This window comes from Aotus nancymaae, unplaced genomic scaffold (genome assembly GCF_030222135.1).
Source record: "Aotus nancymaae isolate 86718 unplaced genomic scaffold, 86718_ANA_hifiasm-v0.15.2.pri h1tg000016l, whole genome shotgun sequence".
In the NCBI taxonomy this organism is placed as follows: Eukaryota; Metazoa; Chordata; class Mammalia; order Primates; family Aotidae; genus Aotus; species Aotus nancymaae.
In genome coordinates, this window is record NW_026988428.1 from 57047684 (window position 1) to 57055651 (window position 7968).

The following is a 7968-nucleotide window of genomic DNA, read 5'->3' on the forward strand; positions in this document are numbered from 1 at the left end:
CTCTCAGCCCAAAATCTCCTTAAGATAATAAGCAACTTCAGCAAAGTCTCAGGATACAAAATTGATGTGCAAAAAACACAAGCATTCCTATAAACCAATAACAGACAAACAGAGTCAAATCATGAGCAAACTCCCATTCACAATTGCTACAAAGAGAATAAAATACGTAGGAATACAAGTAACAAGGGATGTGAAGGACCTCCCCAAGGAGAACTACAAACCACTGCTCAAGGAAATAAGAGAGGACATAAACAGATGGAAAAATATTCCATGCTCATGGTTAAGAAGGATCAATATTGTGAAAATGGCCATACTGCCCAAAGTAATTTATAGATTCAATGCTATTCCCATCAAGCTACCATTGACTTTCTTCACAGAACTGAAAAAAACCACCTTAAACTTTATATGGAACCAAAAAGACCAGCATAGCCAAGACAATCCTAAGTAAAAGAACAAAGCTGGAGTCATCATGCTACCTGACTTCAAACTATACTACAAGGCTACAGTAATCAAAACAGCATGGAACTGGTACCAAAACAGACCAATGGAACAGAACAGAGGGCTTGGAAGTAACACCACACATCTACAACCATCTGATCTTTGACAATCTGGACAAAAACAAGCAATGGGGAAAGGATTCTCTGTTTAATAAATGGTGTTGGGAAAAACTCCTTACACATTATACAAAAATTAACTCCAGATGGATTAAAGATTTAAACATAAGATCTAACACCATAAAAACCCAGAAGAAAACCTAGGCAAAACCATTCAGGACATAGGCATAGGCAAGGACTTCATGACTAAAACACCAAAAGCACTGGCAACAAAAGCCACCATAGACAAATGGGATCTAATTAAACGTAAGGGCTTCTGCATAGCAAAAGAAACTATCATTAGAGTGAACCAGCAACCAATAGAATGGGGAAAAAATTTTTGCAATCTACCCATCTGACAAAGGACTAATATCCAGAATCTACAAAGAACTTAAACAAATTTACAAACAAACAAACAAACAAACAATCCCATCAAAAAGTGGACAAAGGATATGAACAGACACTTTTCAAAAGAAGACATTTTTGTGGCCAAAAAACATAAGAAGAAATGCTCGTTATCACTGGTCATTAAAGAAACGCAAATCAAAACCACATTGAGATACTACCCCATGCCAGTTAGAATGGTGATCATAAAAAAATCTGGAGCCAACAGTTGCTGAAGAGGATGTGGAGAAATAGGTACACTTTTACACTGTTGGTGGGAGTGTAAACTAGTTCAACTATTGTGGAAGACAGTGTGGTGATTCCTCAAGGATCTAGAAATAGACATATCACTTGACCCACTTGACATATATACCCAAAGGATTATAAATCGTTCTATTATAAAGACACATGCACATATATGTTCATTGTGGCACTGTTTACAATAGCAAAGACTTGGAACCAACCCAATTGCCCACCAAAGATAGACTGGATAAAGAAAATGTGGCACATATACACCATGGAATACTATGCAGTCATAAGAAAAGATGAGTTCATGTCCTTTGCATGGACATGGATGAAGCTGGAAACCATCATTCTCAGCAAACTGACACAAGAACAGAAAATCAAACACCACATGTTCTTACTCATAAGTGGGTGTTGAACAATGAGAACACATGGACACAGGGAGGGGAACATCACACACCAGAACCTGTTGGGGGTTGGGGAACTAGGGGAGGGATAGCAGGGGTTGGGGGGATTGGGGAGAGATAACATTAGGAGAAATACTTAATGTAGATGATGGGGGAGATGGATGCAACAGCATATCAAACCACCATGGCATGTGTATACCTATGTAACAATCCTGCACAATCTGCACATGTACCCCAGAACTTAATGTATAATAATAATAATGATAAACAATAAAAATCACCGAAAATGTTACTGTGGGATACCTCTTTTTACACACTAATATGTCATTCCTGTGTATTCTATACATACATGCTCATTTCTACAATCATGGGCTCATGGTACACATACCATTTAAACATTCTTTTTTCACTTCACAATGTTTCACTCAAAAACAGCATCTCAATTCATGCCATTTTTTATTACTTTAGAAATTTCACATTTGTGAAAGAATATTGTTCTTATATCTCAGTGATGACAAAGATGACCACTTTCTAAAGTGTCAGGTGTTAGTACAGAAGGAAAATGAGGTGAGCCGGTGAATTGCCTGATAGGGAAAATCCACATTCATTTCTCACTTACTCTGGTGGGTCTGGACCCTGGAAACGCTGATGCCTCCTGCTCTCGCTGGCTGTTGCATGTAATTTCCTTAGGCTTCTTCTGTTATGCTCAGCCCTGGAGACCTGGCACATGGAGCCATGGTAACAACGCACTCAGCTGGGTTTCCTTAGCTGCACACTAGTGACAGGACAGGACGCTGCCCCAAAGTGCCTACCACTGATTCAGGGAGGAGGCTTGGAACACACAGCAGGAGGTGGGAATGGCTTCTATCTCACACAGAGGAGCTGTGGCCTTAAAAGGAAGTCACTCCATGGGCTTACAGATCTCATGCCCTGGCAGGGATCTAACAAGCTTTTATGGGTTTTATAGGCTCTTATCTGCTTGGTAACCCAGTTTAATCATACAGAAAATTTGTTTTGTTTTTTTTTTACTCTTACCCTATATGAATTAGCCAGCAAGCGAAGAACTTTCGATGATTATTTTCCTAAGTGAATCCCTTCTACATTCCATATTAGGTTAATGAGTTTAGTGTCGTTGCAACCACGTGTGTGTGCCTAGGGGTTTTTATCTTCTTGTATATATGCTATATTTCCTGATTTCATTTCATCTGGCTGCTAATATGTATCAGGCACTGTGCTAAGTGCTAGGGGATCTTAGAAGGGACTCTGTAATCTCTCTCAAGAACTGACTGGCCCGACACTGTAGGCATTAGCCACATGTGGCTATTTAAATTAATTTTTAATTAATTAAATACAATTAAAACTTTACTTTCCTACTCACACTAGACACATTCCAAGTGCTCGATACATGTAGCTAGTGGCTACTATACCGGATAGCACAGACACAGAACATTTCCGTCATTGCATACAGTTCCACTGGACGGTGCTGGTGGAGATACTAAGAAAATATCATGGCTGTTAATAAATTATGTTTCTGAATCTATAAAATTGGATCCATCTTTCCAAATTTTTTGATAATTCTCTTTTGTGATGGTTTTGTAATTACCCAAACTATTCTGGAAGGAAGCTTAAGGAGATAAGCTTTAGGAAGAGAGTGATGAATAGCATATGCTCGTTGTCTAGGCAGGCCTCCAAAGTCCCCAAACTTGCTATAATTGTCCACCATTATAGGAAGCATTTTAAAACAATCACTCCATATATTTGCATTAATAATAAGTAATATGTGCTATTGTCAGTTAATATTTGAAAGCACAGTACATATACTTAGGGCTCATTAATGACAGTTGATATAAATCCATATTTCAATAATTTTCTTGATAATTTTGAATCTCAGTCCAACTACTTGTCATATGTCTGTGATACAGACTGGTATGAGTGTAAAGTTAGAATCAAGAATAGTCTATATTGAATTCCACCACTTTCATTATTTTCAGTTATAAGCATCCACAAAACCTAGGTTTAACAAGCATAGTAGAAAATCTCTTATAATGAATAGATAAGTGTAGTTTGTAAATAACAGACCAACAAGCCACCTTAGTACTGCTGGATTTCCACCTCTGTGGCTGTGGCCATATTTAGATATAAACAGAGAACACTTGCAAATGATTAGATTAAGTAGATAAACTTTCCCATTATAAATTTCAAACATCATACTTGCTTCATAAATTTCTTTTCTATCAATGGAACTAATTCAATCTCCAATTTGTGAAACTCCAAATGAAGAGAATTCTTGATTTACTCATTTTCATTTAAAAGAAATATGACAACAAATGCAAAATGTAGTAAAAAAGAATGCTACATGGATTTATATATCCAGAAAATCAGCTGATTAGAACAATGCTTTTCCATGGTATATCTGTTTTCTTCTGTATTATATCACTAGGAAATGGGCAAAGTTATTTTTTAACTCTTTAAAAATTTTGTCATAAGTGTGTCTGTGCCTCTCTTTTTCCATAAAATCAAGTCTTTCATAAACTCAATTTTTGTCCTATTTTAGTCATCAATTTGCAGGGAAAACAGACCTTAGCATGTCACTTGCTAAGGGCCTTGGGCCTGTCTTTGCTCCCTTGTCTAATAAGGGAGTTGGAATATATTATTTTTTAGGTGCTTTCCAACTCCAATTTTTAAGACTAGAGGGTGCTTTTAAACTACATTATTCATATTTTTGTAGAAAATTATTTTAAGCCATATGAAGCTTACGCATATTTATTTATTTATTTATTGTTTTTTTCCCCCTGAGATGGAGTCTTGCTCTGTCGGCCAGAGCTGGAATGCAATGGCATGATCTTAGTTCACTGCAACCTCTACCTCCCAGGTTCCAGCAATTCTCCTGCCTCAGCCTCCTGAGTAGCTGGGATTACAGGTGCATCCCATCACACCCGGCTAATTTTTATATTTTTAGTAGAGACAGAGTTTCACCATGTTGGCTAAGCTGGTCTCAAACTCCTGACCTCATGATCTACCCACCTCGGCCTCCCAAAGTGCTGGGATAACAGGCATCAGCCACCACGCCTAGCCTTACACATTTTTAATTGGCTAAGAAATCAAGTATGCATTTATTTTATTTTCAGAAATTAAAGAAAATTCAATCTACAAATCTCCCTCTACAAATAATAATACAGAAACATACCAGCCAATGGTTACCAGGTTCCTATATTGTACCTTTATAAATCACACACTGATTTATTAACTGAACAAGGTCCTCCAAGTTATGCTGTGATTTTCAATATTATGAGAGCAAATGGCATATTCAGTGAATTTCCATGGTTGATTCTGCACAAGTTATTCTGCATATACAGCAAGCTGAATCTATTTAAAGGCCGAAATTCATTCACCAAAGTCACCTTCGCAAATTTTAGCAAATGTATAAGTTTAAGCAATGCTTACAGAACACTAGATTGATTAAAATTAAAATAAACACCTTGAAATTGCACTTAATTTTCAACTAAATATGAATTTACGAGGCAACAGATGAGACTGAGCAAACCTTTTCCATGCTGATTGCATCAGGTGTCTGGGACAAAGCAGCAAAGGGGGTCATTAACTCCTAAAGGAGCAATTAGGTAAAAGTGCTGTAATTTACCAAATGTATAATGTATGAGGCTTCTGGAAGGGTTTCAGTCTATGCAACACAGGTCAAAATAATAACAGATGTTTCTTCAAGAGGCACTAACACAATTCAATAATCTATATCTAAAGTTCCCTTCCTATAGGATATTGTATTGGGCAATTGAGAGATTATATCTTGCAGCAAAAAAATTATTCTTAGTGTTGATGAAAATATATAATTACATAATTTAAAAATTCTATTACCTGAATTTCTTGTGTGTTCCTTTTTTTGAAGGGCAGCTTTTTCAGTGCAATAGTGTTAACACACTTCACTTCCTACACAGTGAAAGCACTCCTATAGCCTGATGAGCATGGAGGATGCTTCACTTATGGATAATCCTACCAAGCCAGAAGGACAGCATTTCAGACTCTGGGAATTTCCTTCTGAAGGGACTTGAAAGAATCTGCAAGCTGCTAAGATTAAAAGAGATGACAGGTGGTAAGAAAATGGGTGGTGAAAACACACCACTCTTTTTAGTATATTGGCTTTGAAAAGAAGATCATTAGGATGTGAAAATCAATAGGTACAAATTATTCTCCAGAATCTAATGTATGGTGCCCATCAATGGCAGAAAAGAAGGAGCCCAGGAAGAGGGAGATATTGCTCATACTGAAGATAGGGCAAACCTGTGAGGGAACAGATGTGGGAGAGCCGGAAGCAACAGGTCAGCGCTAGAGGCACAACAGCCTTGGTGATGGACTCCCCTTCCTTTGAAAAAAGACGAAAAAAGGGGAGTGAAGGAATAAGAAATATTTGTTGAGCTGGACACTCTGCATGGCACTGTAAGTAGATTTCATCAACTGGTCATTACAAGCATCCTGAGTTAAATGGTAGTCCTCGATTTACAGAAGTCTTTAAGCAAATCTATTTTATGCTGAAATAATTTATTAATATGTCATTCTGCTAATAAGTGACAGATACAAAATTTTTGGCCCCAAACCCATGATTTTTCTCCATTTTGCTACACTGTCTCCCAGACAAAAAAGCTGAGGAGTTGGTGGAGAGAGACAGACTGTAGGATAGACAAAGAAATGTAGGGTGAGATTGGTAGAGGCTTACTTTGGTCCTGGCATTAAGAGGACATGAAACTGAAGGTTTAGGAAACTAGAAATTCTCATCTGCAATATATACAAATGAATCTCTCATGTAGTTTTACTTTAATCTAGCTCTTACTGGATAGCTGTGGCTGAATGAACTTTGGAAATTAAACTCTGCTGCTTAAATATGCTTTGTCCTTAGGTCTGCATAACTTTCAATTAGTAATATTCTTAACACTGTTTCTCTGTCCCTCTGTCGCTCTCAGTAGTTAAGAAATGCGCCGGGAAGCTTCTATATGAAGGGACACTTGGGTTTTTTCCATAAATAATTCAATTTTAAACCAATTAACTCATGCAATTCATTTGTCTTAGTTCAGTTGTTTTTCACTGAGTTTTCTTAGAGACAGCCTGACTTGTAACAAGACACTCTAAAATTTGGCAAATCAAATCAAATCAAATCAGTGGCAATGGATCTTTATTGAGCACTGACATCCCTGTTATAGCTTGGCCAGATTCATCTGGTTATGTAAAGACGGTGGAGTGTATCAGGACATTTAATGGTAAATGAAAAAATCATGAAGAAAACAACGGCCTGAAAGGACTTCTTGTCATCAGAACATAACTAGTTCCAGGAAAGGGTCAGCTAGGAGGGCTGGCACCAGGGACCAGCCAGGCGGGAGTGAGGGTCTGTCTGGGAAGTACTGAAGCAGAGATGAGGCAGCCTGAGGTCTGGGCAGTGGGTCAAGGTAATGACACTAACAAGCAGAAAAGCAGGAAGTGTCCTCTCATCTAAGACACAGATGCGATGAACACATGCATGCTGCCTGTATATGCCAGCTGGCAGGAAGAGGAAACAAGAACTGTGGCTCTTGCCTCCCAGCAATGGCCCAAACACACAGGCAAAAGTGAGTGTACGGACACATAGAGAAGAGCAACACACACTGGGGTCTACCTGAGAGTGGAGGGTGGGAGAAAGGAGAGGATCAGGAAGAATAACTAATTGGCATTAGGCTTAACACCTGTGTGATGAAATAATCTGTACAACAAACCCTGTGACACAAGTTTATCTATGTAACAGACCTACACATGTACCCCTGAACTTAAAAAAATGGACTGGAAATATAGTGGTGAATGGAATAAGAGATCTCTGTCTTCATAGAGCTTATACTGTAGGATTGGGAAAATAAAGATAATTAAAAAATAATGCCTCATCCCCAAAAAGTGGGTTTGGCCAAATCAAGTCTGATTCTAGCCCACATAGGTATTCAGTGGGATTCCAGGCAGGGAGGACTCTTGAGGTCAGATGAAGAGCAGTCTCCTGTGGCAATGGATCTATCAGGCTGTTTAAGGACTGTAGACAAAGCAACAGGTCTGAGCAACAGCCACAGGGCTAAGAAAAAAAGTTAGGAGAGTAGCAGGGCCCGGGTAGCCACGTAAGCTGAGATGTGATTGTATTGGTCTGCTCAGGCTGCCATAATAGAATGCCACAGACCAAGGGGTGTAAACAATGGAAATGTATTTCCTCACAGTTCTAGAGGCTGGAATTCCAAGATCAAGGTGCAGCAAGGTTGGTTTCTTGGAGGCCTCTCTTCCTGGCCTGTAGGTGGCGCCCTCTCTGTGTCCTCTCTGGGCCTTTC

General features: G+C 38.6%; 1 protein-coding gene across 1 annotated transcript in view; it reads right to left on the reverse strand.

Moving 5' to 3' along the window:
• LMNTD1 (lamin tail domain containing 1) overlaps positions 1–2331 on the reverse strand; it is a 137556-nt gene extending 135225 nt beyond the window's left edge. Inside the window, exon 1 of the mRNA XM_064376732.1 lies at positions 2247–2331. The gene's annotated coding sequence lies outside the window, so the exon portion shown is untranslated. The remainder of the gene's footprint in view (positions 1–2246) is intronic.
• Positions 2332–7968: the final 5637 nt, after the last annotated feature.